The sequence below is a fragment of the Lontra canadensis genome, unplaced genomic scaffold (genome assembly GCF_010015895.1).
Source record: "Lontra canadensis isolate GAN:19392208 unplaced genomic scaffold, GSC_riverotter_1.0 scaffold8, whole genome shotgun sequence".
In the NCBI taxonomy this organism is placed as follows: Eukaryota; Metazoa; Chordata; class Mammalia; order Carnivora; family Mustelidae; genus Lontra; species Lontra canadensis.
In genome coordinates this window covers 36,368,979-36,385,289 of record NW_022631002.1, presented here as the reverse complement: position 1 = coordinate 36,385,289, position 16,311 = coordinate 36,368,979, and positions in this window count along the sequence as shown.

Genomic DNA, 16,311 nt, shown 5'->3' with positions numbered 1-16,311 from the left:
CTCCGTCCATTTACTTTTAATCTAATGTGTCCTTTTTTTTAAAGTGGGTGTCTTTTAGATAATATATAGTTAAGTAATGTTTTTTGATCCACTCTGCCAATCCCTGTCTTTTAATGGTGCATTTAGACCACTGATCTTCAAAAATGATTATTGATTAACTGGATTAAAGCCTACCATATCGGTTGCTGTTTTCTATTTGTTGCCCTTATTCTTTGTTTCCATTTTTTTCCTACCTTTTGTGTGTTTTTTTTTAACTGAGCATTTAATATAATTCTATTTTTTTTTTTTTTACTTTTTTAGCATATCTGTTGCACTTCTTTTTAAACTTTTTTTAGTGGTTGCCCTAGATTTTATAGTACATTTATAACTAATCTGTTTTTTAACAACACCATGCCATTTCATGGGTAATAGGATATTTTATAATAACAAAATGATTCTAATTCCCTCTTCCCATCCCTTTTATCATTGTTGTCATTCATTTCAGTTACACATACGTAGGCACAGGTACACATACACAGTACATAAGTATACATAATTGAATACAGTTTTGCTATTATTTTTAATAAACTGTTATGTGTTGGATCAATTAGGGATAAGAAAAATAAAAGTTTTTATCTTACCCTTATTTCTTTCTGATGATATTTCTTTATATAGATTCAAGTTTCTAATCTATATTAGTTTTCTTCTCTTTAAAAAATTTTTAACATTTTTTGCAAGTCAGGTCTAGTGTCAACAAATCACTTCCATTTCTATCTGTCTGAGAAAGCGTTTACTTCACTTTCATTTTTGAAGGATAATTTCACAAGGTATAGAATTCTAATTTAATAGTTTGTTGTTGTTGTTTTTTTAAGAATTTATTTATTTATTTACTTATTTGACCGAGTGAGACACTGCAAGAGAAGGGAGCACAAGCAAGGAGAGTTTGAGAGGGAGAAGCAGGCTTCCTGCTGAGCAGGGAACCTGATGCAGGGCTCAATCCCAGGAGTCTGGGATCATGACCTGAGCCAAAGGCAGACGCTAAAGGCTGAGCCATCCAGGCACCCCAGTAGATTTTTTTGGTTTGTTTGTTTGTTTGTTTTCCTTAACACTTTATGTACTTCACTCCACTTTCTTTGTTTGCATGGTTTCTATATAGAAGTTAGATATGATTCTTACCTTTACTACTTTGATAGATAAGGTGATTGTTTCCTTTGGTCTCATTAAAGATTTTTTTTTTTGTAATTTCAAAATTATATGCCAAATTTATATGCAGGATTTTTTTGAACACTTATTCTGCTTGAACTTCCTGGATCTGTGGTTTGGTATCTGACATTAATTTTGGGAAATTGTCATTATTATTTTAAATATTTCTTCTTTCTCTATCTCTTTTTCTTCTTCTGGCATACCTATTATGCATTTGTTAGACATTTTGCAGTTGTCTCATATTTCTTGGATGTTCTCTTCTGTTCTTCCCCTCCCCCCCCAACCCCGCACCAGTCTTTGTTCTCTTTGCTTTTTGGTTTTTGAAAAGTTTATTGATCTATCTTCTAGCTCAGAGATACTTTTGTCAGCTAAGTCTGATCTACTAATAAGCTAATCAAAGGTATCTTTCATTGCTGTTACAGGTTGGCTGGTTTCTTTTTCTTTAATCTCTAGTATTTCTTATTGGTTATTTCTTGGGATTTTCATCTTATTGCATTGCCCATCTGTTTTTGCATGCTGTCTGCTTTATCAGTAGATTCTGTAGCTTATCAGTCATAGTTGTTTCCAATTCTCAGTCTGGTAATTCTAACATCCCTTCCATGTCTGGTTCTGTTGGTTACTTTGTTCAAATTATGTTTCTTGCTTTTTTGGTAAGACATATACATATACATATGTATGTATGTATGTGTGTGTGTGTGTATACACACACACACACACACACCTATACACATACATATATACATATACATATACATACATACATACATACATACATATTTTTTCCCTTGATAGCCAGACATGATGTACTGGGGACAAGGAACTGCTGTACACCGGCTGTTCAGTAATGTAGCAGTGAAGTGTGGGGAGAGAAGGAACATTCTATAGACTTACGATTAGTTCTGTCTTTTAGTTAGCATGTGCCTCTGGACTGAGACTTCACAAGTTTTCTCATGTACCCTTCGCTACCTCCCTTTACGGTAGAACAGGATGGCTAGAGAGATGAAGTTGAGTATTTCCCTTTCCCCAAGTGGAATGCTAGAGCCAGCTGGACCTGGGTATTTTCTTTCATCAGGTCAGTTTGGTTCTGATAATACCTTAAGGGTGTTGTTGTACTTATTGTTATGACTATTTTTTTGACTTATTATTATTATCTTGTATATTAAGTCCTCTAAAAGCAAGGCAACACTTTCCTTAGGTGTTTAATGGAAGAGTATTGGTAATCCTGAGGCTAGAGGAAGACTGGGCTAGGTTAGTGGATGGAATAGTGAGGAGGGGGTCTACTGGCACCTTCCATTAGAATCTAACTCTTTGTCAGATGTGATCCTGCTGAGTTTCATTTGCTTCCCACTTCTCATGGTCAAGGATGTGAGAACTTTTGCAAACCTTAGCATTAGAGACACCTGTAAGAGCTTTTCAGTAGGGCAGTTGGCTTGATGGGGCTGTAAACCCTTCTTTCTCAGATAATGCTAGTCTTTGATTCACAGAATGTCTGATTGATAGGGAATCTAAACCTCTGGTTGTTCAGGTGGGAAATTCTGAGGCCCAGAGCTGGGAAATGCTTTTCATAGGACCAAGGGTGAGTTTTTAAGAGAGATGGGATGAAACACCATTCCTCATTCATCCTTTTCAACCAAATTCACATTCATTTTCCCTCTTTGACATTTTTGACTGGAGGTTCCAACTAAAAATAGTGACCCAGTTACAAGCAGTCACTGGGAAACTCAGCCTCAGGCATTAGTAGCTGTATTTCTTTTTTTTTTTTTTTTTTTTTTTTGGCCTTACCCTGCAGGCGCCATTAACATACGCTTCACTTTGCAGCTGCCTCTGCAGTATCAGAATGATTGGAAACAAAAGAAGATAGGCTGAGGCATGCCAGGCTTTATCAAAGGATTCAAACAGTATTCCTCCAGCCTCGTGGTTAATTGCTAGATTATCAGCAGCTCTGAAGATCTAAGCCTAAGAGCCTTCTCAGGAGTGGACAGACACTGCCTGAGCCAGTCATGAGAGGTGCTCTCACATGTGGGGCCTGGGTGAGATGTAAAGCACAGGAGAAAGCAGGCAAAGTGGGGCATTGTAGTGAACCAGCCTGGTCAAGACTTACTATTTTTATGGGACATCTGGCCAGTTTAGCAAAAACACTGGGCACACAGAGCTGGGTTTTTCTTTCTTTCTTTCTTTTTTTAAGCTTTTATTTTAATTCCAGTTAGTTAACATAAAGTCTTATGTTAGTTTCAGGTGTACAATGCAGTTATTCAACAATTCCATACATCACAGGGTGCTCATCACAACAGATGCACTCCTTATCTCCCTCACCTATTTAACCCATTTCCCTCTCCCTCCTCTCTGGTAACCATCAGTTTGTTCTCTATAATTAACAGTCTGTTTCTTGGTGTCTCTCTCTCTCTTCTTTCCCCTTGGCTCATTTGTTTTGTTTCTTAAATGGCACATGTGAATGAAATCATATGGCATTTGTCTTTTCCTGACTGAATTATTTTGCTTAGCATTATATTCTCTAGCTCTATCCATGTCCTTTCAAATGGCAACATTTAATTCTTTTCTATGTATATAAATAGTTTTTTCTTTTCAGTTGTATATATTTATACAATTAAATATTATATTCTTATATATACATATATGTATATGTGATATACATATCATACACACACACACCATATATATATACATATATATATACATATATATATATGTATATATATATATACATACACATACATACATACACACACACCACATCGTCTTTATCCATTCATCTGTTGGTGAACACAAGCTGCTTTCCTATTTTGGCTATTATAGATAGTGCTGCTATAAACATCAGGGTGCATGTATCCTTTTGAATTAGTGCTTTTGTATTCTTTGGGTAAATACCCAGTAGTGGAATTGCTGGATCATAGGGTAGTTCTATTTTTAACTTTTTCAGGAACCTCCATTCTGTTTTCTAGAGTGGCTGCACCAGTTTGCATTCCCACTAACAGTACATGAGTGTTCTTTTTCTCCACATCCTCACCAACACTTGTTGTTTCTTGTGTTGTTGATTTTAGTCATTTTAACAGGTGTGATGTGACATCTCATTGTAGTTCTGATTTGCATTTCCCTGGGGGTAAGTAATGATGACCATCTTTTTATGTGTCTATTGGCCATCTAGATGTCTTTCTTGGAGAAATGTCTGTTCATGCCTTCTACCCATTTTTAATTGGGTTATTTGGGTTAGGTGTTCAGTTTTGTAAGTTCTTTATATATTTTGGTTACTAACCCTTTATCAGATATGTCTTTCGCAAGTATCTTCTCCCTTTCTGTAGGTTGCCTTTTAGTTTTGTTGATTATTTCCTCTGCTGTGCAGAAGCTTTCTATTTGGATATAGTTCCAATAGTCTATTTTTGCTTTTGTTTCCCTTGCCTCAGGAGTTGTATCTAGAAAAAAGTTGAATGATGAGGTTACTGCCTGTGTTCTGTTGTAGGATTTTTATAGTTTCAGGTTTCACACTTATGTCTTTAATCCATTTTGAATTTATTTTTGTGTATGGTGTAATAAAGTGGTGAGCTGGGAACAAAGTGTCCCATTAGGGGCCTGGGGGACTCAAAGTATTAGAAAGTCCCCTGGAAGGAAGCAACAAGAGCTTGTAACCTGTCTTTCCTGAGCATATCTGAGGAATACATTTAGGTATGCATCTTCATCCTTCTGGAGGCCGAGGGTCTTGGCCAACTGTTACAGGGCTTGTGTTCCCCATTTTCCCCCAGGGCTAGCACAGGGTCTCATGTCTAAGCCACATTCTTTAGTACATTACAGTTGACTTTTCTATCTTAGAGGAGAGGCTGCTGCCCACTTTCCTACTCACATACTTGAGTACCCTTCTGAGTCCATCCTAGACCTTGCTTAAAATACAGGCCTAGGTAGAAGAAAGGTAAGCAATGAATGTAGAAGACTCATTTACTCTCATGACTGAAAGCTTGGGAATTCTCTTTGTCCATTTCTTTGGGAAATGGAACATTTATTTATCCTACATTATTCTTGTTTAGTAAACATTTGCTTCCAGAAAAGTGCCTTTTCCTTGGAGATTTACATTCCTAGGTTTGGTCATCTGGAAAAGATCTTTCCTCCTTTTTCACCAGTTAAGCAGAAACAAGAATGCTTTCTGCAGGGAATAAAGAATTCTCCTGGAGGCTGAAACTCCAGAGGAAATTAGTCCAAGTGCTCATTTGCATATCTGAGCTTTTTGCATTTTCTTACTCTCTGCATTCTGGAAACTGGAAAGAAGTACTGACTCAGTGTTCTTAGCACTGCCTTTTCTGAAACCCAAGCCAAGCTGATTAGTAAATCTATAACCCAAAACTGTTTCCTACCAGAGATTCATCTCTCAATTCTGGGACATTGCCTTGAGCTAGGAAGAAAGGATGAGGAAGGAGAGATACTAAATCTGCCTCTGCAGTTTGTTAGCTGTTACTCTGAACAGTTTACTTCTCTGAGTCTTGTCTTCCTCATCTGTGAAATGGGTACACCTTGTTTTCTTGATGTGAAGACACATTTTTAAATTTTGGCTGTGTTTTTACCTTTTTGAAGCTGGCCACTTCTCTCCCAGTGTGCTAAGCATTCCTTTAATTTGTTTTTCACACAAGATTGCTTCTGTGGGAAGAGATTACTGGGTCTAATTTGGCAGGATGAGAGCTGGGAGGGAGGAGACTGGAACTGTGGTTGCTTCCCACTTCTTGCTCTGTGTTTGGTGATACCAGAGTCTGCTGCTTGAGAGTCCCAAGGCATAGTGAGACTGTGGGTCCTAGTGTGGATTGTGGGTATACTTCCAGACACCTGGGCATTTCCAGGGCTTCATGATGTTGTACACACACTCATGTTAGGGGCATGAGGCCCCATCTGTTTTCAGAAATACTTATGTGCTTTTTAACCTGAAGAATCACTCTGTCCTTGAAACTTACATTCCTAGATGACAAGGCAGATCCCAGTGTAGCTTCCTCCAGATCTAGCCCTAATTTTCTCTGCTCCTTTTTATTGTGGGATGTGTGTAAATCACAGTTTCTAAGGCCCTGGGCTCAGGTCCCATTCGAGGGACCCGTTTCTCTAGTCCTTGGGCAGCCTTCTTCACCCTCTAGCCCCTACTCTTCCTGGTGTGCAAACAAGGATGAAGTGGGTAAAATGATAGAGTGTTGCAATTTGTCTTAACAAACGTATGTGTCTGGGACAGATTAAAAAAAAAAAGAATATCAAAATGGTGATAATTGCTGAAAATGAAGGCTTATCATACTATTTTCTTTACTTTGAGTGTTTGAACATTTCCCTAATAAAAAGAAAAGCATGAAAGAAAGTCAAAGGGTCAAAGGGCTACTCTTAGATGTAGGCCCCTATTGGCATTAATAAACAGCTCTTGCTGTCGGGGAGGGATGGGCAGGGGTGGAGAGGGATGGGAGGCTGGAAAGTCATTTTACAGGCTTCCTAATTCAATTTGCTCATAAACCTAATTGCTTGACTAATTGCAGTATGCACAAAAATAGGAAAAGTGCTAGGCCAGGAGAGCATTTTATAGGAAGTGAGTTAGCATTCCTGTTTTGCCTTCTCTGACTGCGGTCCCACCGCCCCCGGGGGTGGGGGGTATCCCAGGACAGAGATATCGAGATACCTGTGCTGGCAGGTGATCTTGCCCATGGTCACCTTCTGCAGTTTTGGAGCTAGAGACTCTAAGCTGGGATAGTGATGGTGAAAATGACGATGCTAATAAGAGTGTCCCACCCTCTGTGAACACCTGCTGTGTGCAGACCTCTGGGTATCTTACCCACACAGCAGTCCTGCAAGGAGTCACTGCTCCGGGGCTTGCAGGGGAGTAGTCTCAGCCTCAGAGGACCTGAGGACCCAGCAGTGGTCCTTGGCAATATTTACATCCAGCTCTTCCCCATGACTCCTGCCTGGGGACCTGCTTGAGGTCATCCAGATTGCTTGAGTTTGAGCTGGAACAAGGAACCAGGTTTGGCAGTAGCAGTCTGGGCCTGTCTCTGGAATGAGAAAGGCCTCAGCCTGAGGGAAGGTGGGGGGACTCTCCAGAAGCCATAGCTCTGTCCCTGACAAGGTGACAAATTATCTTGAAGGCTACCCTGAAGCGACATGGTGCTGGTAAAGGCCTGAAGGGGGACTCCCTCAGCTCACCAGTGGGTCCCTGGGGAGACTAGCACCTTCTGTGTCTACTTGCCTGGGGAGCTAGTGTTCAGAAAGCCCTGACAGCTTAGGTTTGAACATGTGCCAAGAGCGCCTGGCGGTGTGTGCCATGTATGCCTGCCTCGAGCAAGACTGATAAGCTCTGACATTACAGGGTATTACATCTGACCTGACATACATTAGGAGATAGTCATAAAAATCTCTGCACCGTCAACAGCCTAGCCAAGTTCTGATCACCCGCCAATGCCGATGGCTGTTATTATTCAGCTGTTACAAAGCACTTTATATTTGCAAAGCCCAGACAGGAAAGGTTATTATGTTTTCTCTATCTTATTAGGCTGTCAGTACCTGCCCTAAAAGAGGTCAGCCAGAACTTAAGCTGCAGGGTGGTGGTGTAGAAGGATGCCTGGGTATGGAACTGGGCCCACTCAAGTTCAAGTTCTTTTTTTTCCTCTCTTTTTTAAAGATTTATTATTTATTTGGGGGGAGGGAGGAGAGAACAGGGGGTAGGGGCAGAGGGATAGAATGTCAAGTAGACTCCATTCTGAGTGGGGAGCCCCACATGGGGCTCGATCTCACAACCCCGAGATCATGACACGAGCTGAAACCAACAGTACAACACTTAACCAACTGAGCCACCCAGCTGTCCCCCAAGTTGAAGTTCTAATTCTCATACTTAATGTCCATGAAATCATGACTAGTCACTTTCCTTCTATCCATAGAAGGGAAATGACTCTAGACTCTTCTAGCAGTTTCGTTGTGAAGACCAAATGACCTAAATTTCAAGCAGTAATGTCCTAAAGTCTTTGTATAATTTTCATGTTAGATCTGTCAAATGCTCTTTGTATAAATGGACTGATGCACGCACATGTTCTGTCCTCTGGGTATAGAGTGCTGTGGGAGAAATAAGACATAAACGTGATGGTTCCTATTAATTGCAAGGAATTTATATTTCAAGGTAGAATAAATTATCGACCCGAGAGTAATGGACCTCATGAGTCAAGGCTTAAATTACATGGAAGCAAGTGGTATAATTAGGGTGATGGTATAATTTATTATTCAAACTGAGACACTGCTAGGAGTGGAAGGGGACTCTCTTAGTCATTATTGCAGGGATGATGTGTTTATACTGGGACTAACCTGGGTGGCTTGGACACAGTGGCATGGTGAACACAGCACATGTTGCTTCATCTGTGCAATAGATGTGTGCACGTTTAAAGCATCTCCAGCGTGTCTGCCAGGCCAAGACACATATGTCTTCCTGCATGATCTAGGCTTTCATTAACAGAAGTGTCCTTGGAGAAGCTTGCAGTTATTTCAGGATTTCAGAACTTATTTCTTGGGAACTATTCCCAGAGATAGATTCTCTTCTTTCTTGGAATACCATCCAAATTCCTGATCATGGCCTACAAGACCTGATCAAGACCCTGATCTGGTCTCTGCCTCAAATGTTATTTCTGTCTTCCCACTAGGCTCCAGCCATAGTATGCTCCCAATCTCAAACCAATGAACTTGCCCTTCCTCGTGCCTGGGATTCTTTTCCCTCCGGTTGTCACACAGTGTCTTGACTTCATTATTCATAGCTTGAATGTCACTCCTCGGAGAGGGCCCTTACGGCCATCTAATCCCAACTGGCTTTCCCAGCCTCTATCTTAATTGTATCATTATCTCCAAAACACTTAGCATAGACAATACACACTTAAAAAAAATAATAAAAACAAAAAACCTCCTTTCTTGCAATGGCCACAGTCACCAAATTGTGGAAAGAACCAAGATGCCCTTCAACGGATGAATGGATAAGGAAAAGGTGGTCCATATACACTATGGAGTATTATGTCTCCATCAGAAAGGATGAATACCCAACTTTTGTAGCAACATGGTTGGGACTGGAAGGGATTATGCTGAGTGAAATAAGTCAAGCAGAGTCAATTATCATATGGCTTCACTTATTTGTATAGCATAAGAAATAACACGGAGGACATGGGGAGATGGAGAGGAGAAGGGAGTTCGGGGAAATTGGAAGGGGAGGTGAACCATGAGAGACTATGGACTCTGAAAAACAATCTGAGGGTTTTGGAGGGGTGGAGGGTGGGAGGTTGGGTGAGTCTGGTGGTTGGTGGGTGTTATGGAGGGCATATATTGCATGGAACACTGGGTGTGGTACATAAACAATGAATTCTGGAGCACTGAAATTTTAAAAATAAATATATTTTTTAAAAGAGCTGCTAGAATCAGATGTAGGGAAGATGGGGCAGAGGGGAGGTCACAGAGATTCACAACATGAGGAGGTCACAGCTGCTCAGTTTTAAAATGGAAGAATTGGGCCATAAACCAAGGAGTATGGTTGTTCTCTAGAATGATTGCTGCCTGACAGTCCACAAGGAGTTAGGGACCTCAGTCCAACAACCACAACGCACTGAAATCTGCCAGTAACCTGAATGATCTTGCAAGTGGATTCTTCCCAGAACTTCTTCATAAGAGCGCAGCCAGGTGACATTTTGATTCTGGGCTTGTGAGACTTTGAGCAGAAAATGCAGTCAAGACCACTCAGACTTCTGACCCATAAAACTATGAAACACTAAATTTGTATTGTTTTAAGCTGTGAAATTGTGATAATTTGTGACAGCAGCAATAGATTAATATTTCTATTAAACACTTTCTTCTTTCTGGAAAGTGGTACAAATAAAGTAATCAAACCCAACCAAACCAAAACAAAACAAAACAAAAAAGAACTCCCTTGCTTGATGAGGCTTCAATGAACCAAGATAGAACCATGCCAATTCTTGCTTCCTGTGATATGTCCATGCTGAAAAAGGGCCTGACCCACCAGAAGGCCTGATGAATGAGTGGTCTAGTGGCATGAAGGGGAGACTTTAATTAGAGTTACGATTTCATACTGGAGAATCCATCGTCAGTCACATTACCAAGCCAAGAGAATAGTGACTGGGAGACAAAGGAAAACTAAGGCAGAGCTGTAAAAAGGACAAGGCTCTCTGGAAAGAAAAGACACAAGAATCAGGAGCATTGACATGATCAGCTCAGTGGCCGAGGTGAGACACTTTCCCTCTCAGTCAGCTTCACTATCTACAGAGTGGAAAGAATAGAGTTGGGCTGGAACAGGGCTCTGTCAACCTTTTCTGCCAAGGGCCAGATCATAAATGCTTTGGGCTTGTGGGCCATAGTTTTCTGTTACAACTATTCAACTTGGGTCTCGCGGTGTAAAGGTAGTCACAGACAGCCTGTAAATGATGGGTGTGTCTGTGCTCCGGTGAAACTTATTTATGCAAATAGGAAGCCCATATCATTTGGCCCATGGGTCTTAGTTGCCAAAACTTACTCTATTCTAGCAATTCCAAAAATGTCTTCTTTAAAAAGAAGTTCAAAGAAATTTGGGAAAATTTAGTTAAACAGATTTCCTTATCTCAGGACTTCTCAGAACCTTAACTATGCTTGTGGACGCTGTGACTTTCCAAGAAGGGATATAGAATGTGGTGGGAGACGGTCCTCCTTTATCTCCTTTAAGATAATCTCCTTGAGCTAAGATGCCATCCCAGACACTGTCAATGTCCCGCGCACACCCCTCAGTACTAACTGTCCCTGTGCTTGCTTGGTGTCCTACACACAAGTGTTCAATGCTCTGCCTGAGGACCTACTGTCCATCCACAAAGAGTCATACCACATGTTTTGGGAAGTCATTGCCCCTGGGAGCTGCCCTCAGCCAATGATGAAAGACAAGTGGGTGATGAATAGCCTTGCTTCATGGGGATGGGTGTGGGGAGAAACCTCCAAGTCTGGTCTAGGGACCAGCAGCATCAGTGTCATCTGGGAGCCCACTGAGTTAGGAACTCTGAGGGTTCAGCTCAAACTCTGTTCTAACAATCCATCCAGGTGATTCTGATAATGCTACAGTTGGAGGAAGATAGCCAGCCTTATATTGTCTGTCAGAGGTCCTCAGTGTGTAGAGCCTCACTTATTCATTAAATCACCTTGTTTTTTGGCTTCTTCCCTTCCCTGTCTCATGTCTCTACTTCCTTACTGGTGCTTCCCAGGACTGTCTTCCTAATAAACCACTTGGCATGCAAATCTTCACCTCAGGGTCTTCCTCTGAGAGCCTCCAATAAGATAGACCCACAAAATGTCTCCTGGGAGAGATGTTCTGTAAATTCTCATATAGGAGGCCTTTGACATTCCTCTCAGCCATAGGTGTACAGTGGTTATGGCTTTCACATAGTCTGATCAGTGTGCTTCATCAAACAACCAGTGTGCATTGCTTGCTTAGCACTATGCTGGTTAGAAAAAAGTAGAGGAAGAACATAAGTAGATCTACAATTCCCCTGCAGCTGAGGTTTCAAAAGAAGCATTCATGGCTGAGCATATACCCCTGTGCCACTAAGGGCTCGTCGGATTTGTCTGAGTACTCTGTTGAGTGTGTGGCTCTTAACAGGTGAGCAGGTCATTTTTAAATGTTTTATTATCATTCAGGTATGGTGAGGCCAACAGATCATGAGATAACTGCCATTGAAAAGACAGTTTGTTACAGTTTCCGAGAGGAGGTGGCACACCACCCAGGGTCTCACAGGGAAGCATGAGGGTCAGTCTGGAGGCAGAGTGAATGAAGGGAAAAGATGGGCAGGAGCCTTTATTTTGGTTTCTACTGCAAAGATAAGGCAGAGTAAAGCAGGTTTAGAATTGGCAGTTTTGAATAATTTTAGGGATCTCCAGCACATAGGGGTTGTCTCTAGTTATCTGGTATCTGGCTCTGGAATGAGTAGGGCAAGGGGATAGTGGCCAGGGAGTGGGAGAGCCTGATAAAAGAGGAGGCTGGGGGATAAGGGCTCTGTATTGGTTATTTTGCATATGAAAGCCCCCTAATTTATTGTCTCTAGTACTGACTAGGCTTGGAAAGGCCAGTCTCTTCAGGATCCACAGGGCCCCAGATGTCACAGCATCAGAAATACAGAAAATGGGAGCATCTGGGTGGCTCAGTGGGTTAAAGCCACTGCCTTCAGCTCAGGTCATGATCCCAGGGTCCTGGGATGGAGCCCTACATCCGGCTCCCTGCTCAGCGGGGAGCATGCTTCCTCCTCTCTCTCTGCCTACTTGTGATCTCTGCCTGTCAAATAAATAAATAAAATCTTAAAAAAAATACAGAAAACGAAAAGCCGTGATTAATACATAAAGCCGTACAGTTCCAGAAGAAGGTGTGCTGGGCCATGGCAGGCAGGCTCCATGCAGATTAAAGCCCCTAGAATATATAGCTGGGGACTTTTCTTGGGTGTGAAGGGCACTGCAGTACAGAACACAAGTTGTATCATTTAAAAGTTAGAAATCACTTTCTCTTTGTAAAATGTAATCCATGCCTATTAGAGAGAAAGCAGAGGATTTAGAGCATGAAAGGGAAGTTATGAAACAACATCATGATTTTACCACCTAACAATATTCAGTAAGGAAACTTTGTTGATACTGTTTGTATTATATAGTCTGCTATACAGATACACAATTCTTTCAGTTGCAAGAACCAGAAAACCCAACCCAGACTGGCCTAAAAAAAATCAAACTAATATAAATAATAAATCCAGAAGTTGGGCTAGTTTTAGGTGTAATTTGATCAAAATGATATCGATTTCTGTGAGAGTCTCTCCTTTGGGTCCATTTGTCTTCACATCAGTTCCCTTTATGGCTATAATAATGATTTTGATGGTCTCAAATTCCCATGGCACAAATGTCAGTATAAAAGGGATTATGTACCACCATTTCTGGAAAAAAGTCCTGGATTTCTTCTTACCAGTCTAGCTAGGGTTATATGCTCATCTGTGAATCAAGAAGTGATAGCCATTAGGGACTTCTGTCATTGAGTGTGTGTTTTTCTTAAATCACATGTAAACCATAGTACCCAGAATTATCTTTGAATTCCAGTCCTTTTTTTTTTTTCCCCAGTCATATTTTCTGAACAGGAGAATGAATGCTAGGCAGTCAGCAACAAGTGCGTGTTGCACACTATGATACCAATGCTTTTTTAGTTAGTTATTTTCCTATGTGAATAAACGTTCACACCATTTTGTTTAGGAACTATTCTATTTTTCCCCCATTTCAGTTCAAGTAGTGGGGTTATAAAGAAGTCTTTCAAAACCCACCCGTGACAGAGGAAACCTTAAAGGTCAGGTAAAAATTCCAGGAGAGTTCTTCCCACTGACAAACCCACGTTCTTCTGGAGATGCCCTGGCTGCAGGGTGTCTGGGGAAAGTGTGGCTTTCTGGGCACTGACAGACTAAGAGAAGCCCACCTGTCAACTTTCTTCCCTAGCGCACTCCCTCTGGCTTCCTAGGCGGCATGTGCATAGCTCTGCCTGGAAAGGACCAGCTGCTGCTGTCACCTAGTTCTTCGCCTGCCGTGAGAGTGACTGGGCTGAGAAGAGAGCTCGCAAGCCATATGGCTGGTTAAGTAGCGCAGGCAGAAGGAAGGCCGATTTGTCACAGTGATGGCTTTGCTTTCTCCTGAATGAGGGGCCCTCGTGTCGGTGACAGCCTTCAAGACGTCAGAGTCTTCTGGTGCTGCAGATACGCATGGGCCCTGCCAGCTTCCAATTCTCCTGGGCTCTGGCACAAGTGCCTGGTCACCTAAAATGCTACCGAGGAGGCTCTGTATGTTGGGAGTCCACGTTGGCCTCAGTTTTCATTTGGGAGTTTGACCACAGAAATAAAGGATGTAGTCACAGGGTCTTGTTTAGTAGCCTTTTGACCTTGGATCCTGAGGGCACATAGGGAGCAGAACTTTTAGCCAATCTCACTCTGCTGTCTTCAGTGTCTGCCCCAAATTGGAAGAAAACACCTGATCTGAGACAGGTGCAAGCACGGCATATAGCCCTCTTAGATTAGTAGGAGACTTAGGGAAAATTCCTCACTGGGAGTTAATAGGCAGTGGCCATTGGCTAAGTACTGATCAACTTGTGTGGGGGAAAGGCCTGGGGGAAATCTGGAACCAGCGAGGTGAGGAAACAGGTGAAGCATGGCGGTGATTTCCAAAGTCCCTTTCCAGCCTGAGTTCCAGAGTTAGAAACTTGAGGGAGAAAGGAACCTCTAGAGATACTGTGGAGCCCTGTCTAGCACAGGCCCAGGGGGCTTGATTCAGTCTGTGGGGCTCTGGTTAACCGGGTCGAAAATCCCTTTGCCAGATGCTTTGTTGGATACCTTCTCAGTCCATCCAGATAACTGGATTTTCTTCTTTGGCCTGTTTGCTCTTGTTTCCTTGTGGTAACAGATGAACTCAGTGGCTTTCTTGTCAGCGCCGCATGTGTAAGGTTGCCGCACAAGACAGCGGGTGGGGCATCAGCTTCCCGAGGGAATGGCAAGTAGAACGGTCCATGTTTATATTACATTTCTCCCATGTTCTTTTCCTTTTTTAAATTTTTTGACAGTTGATACATATTTTTAAAATACTGAGATAGTTTTAAAGTTAATAGTTGAAAAGGGAGTGCAGAGCATTTCTCTAGATCCCTCACCCACCTTCTCCTTGGGTTAACTCTTTACATGGCCTGGAATATTTATTGAAACAAACATGTAAACTAGTCACTGAAGTACACGATTTGGTCAGATCTCACCAGTTTCTCCTCTGACAGTCTTCTTCTGCTCCAGCATCTGATATAGGCTCTTACACTTTATTTAGACCTCCTCTTCCCTCAGTCTCCTTCAGTCTGTGGCCATTCCTCATTCTCTCCTTGTCTTTCCTGGCTTTGATATTTTTGAAACAAACAAGTGAATTATTTTGTAGAATGTCCGTCTAGTTTGGTTTGGTGTCATGTTTTCTACTTATTAGATTCATTATGATTCATCATGATTCATTGAGGAGAATCCCATGGCAGTGGTGTGCCCTTCTCAGGGCATCACACTGTGAGTTCGTATTACTGCTTATTTCTTCTTCACCTCACTAAGGTGGTATCTACCAGGATTCTGTGCTGTAAAATTAGTACTTTTTTCTTTGAAATTACTAAGTATTTGAGAGTAGACCCTTGGAGACTGTGTAAATATCTTGTTTATCAGTAGATCATGGTTATGGCAATTATTACTCTGGTATACTATTGACGATTTTATATTTTCTTTATTCCTTCTACATTTATTAATCGGAATTCTTCTGTAAGGAAGAGCTGCTGCTTCTCCCTCATTTATTGATTTACTCAGTTACTTGTTTAAGAAATATGGACTCAGGGATATTTATATTATTCTTTGGGTTATAATTCAGTACTATAGTGATTTATTTTCCTCAAGTTATTACAACATTGGCCATTGGGAGCTCTTTAAATTTGGCTCCTGTGTCCTTTGAAACACACACACACACACACACTTATTTTTTGTTGTTGTTTTTTTGGTTAGGTTTTTAACACTCCTTGCTATCTGGTCCTACAAGATGCTTTAGGCTCATCTTGTAATTTCTCTGCCCCATCCCTGAATCAACCAGTCTTCCAAGGTCATTGCCTTATTTTCATTTCCCTCATCATGTATGGTCTATGTATTGCTTCTCAGAAGTAGGTCACAGGGTGTTTGGGGAATGGGAGGTCCTGGGAGAATGCAGGCCCTTTGCCTTTGATCCGTTATGAGAGAGGTCTTGGTAAGGCCTTTAGCATGACCACCAAGGGGCTGTGGCTGAGCATTAGGGGAATGTAATTTCCAAATTCCCAAATCTATAGAGGAGACCTCAGATAGTCGGTCATGTATCTCCAACTCAATATCTGTTTTTCACCTGGAAAATCCATCCAGGCTGACCTGACATGTTAACTCCCAGGTAAGAGTGGGGCAGATGGCCTAGTTCCTGAGCTAACTCATCTCCCACCCCCCAACCTATGACCACCCACAAAGGAGGGCAGTAAAATTCCAGTCTTGCCAGGATTGCCTGTGATAGTCTAGGTTACTGTTAGTTGGCAAGTCTTTCTGTCTTAGAGCTTTGATTCCTTCTAGAATGCAG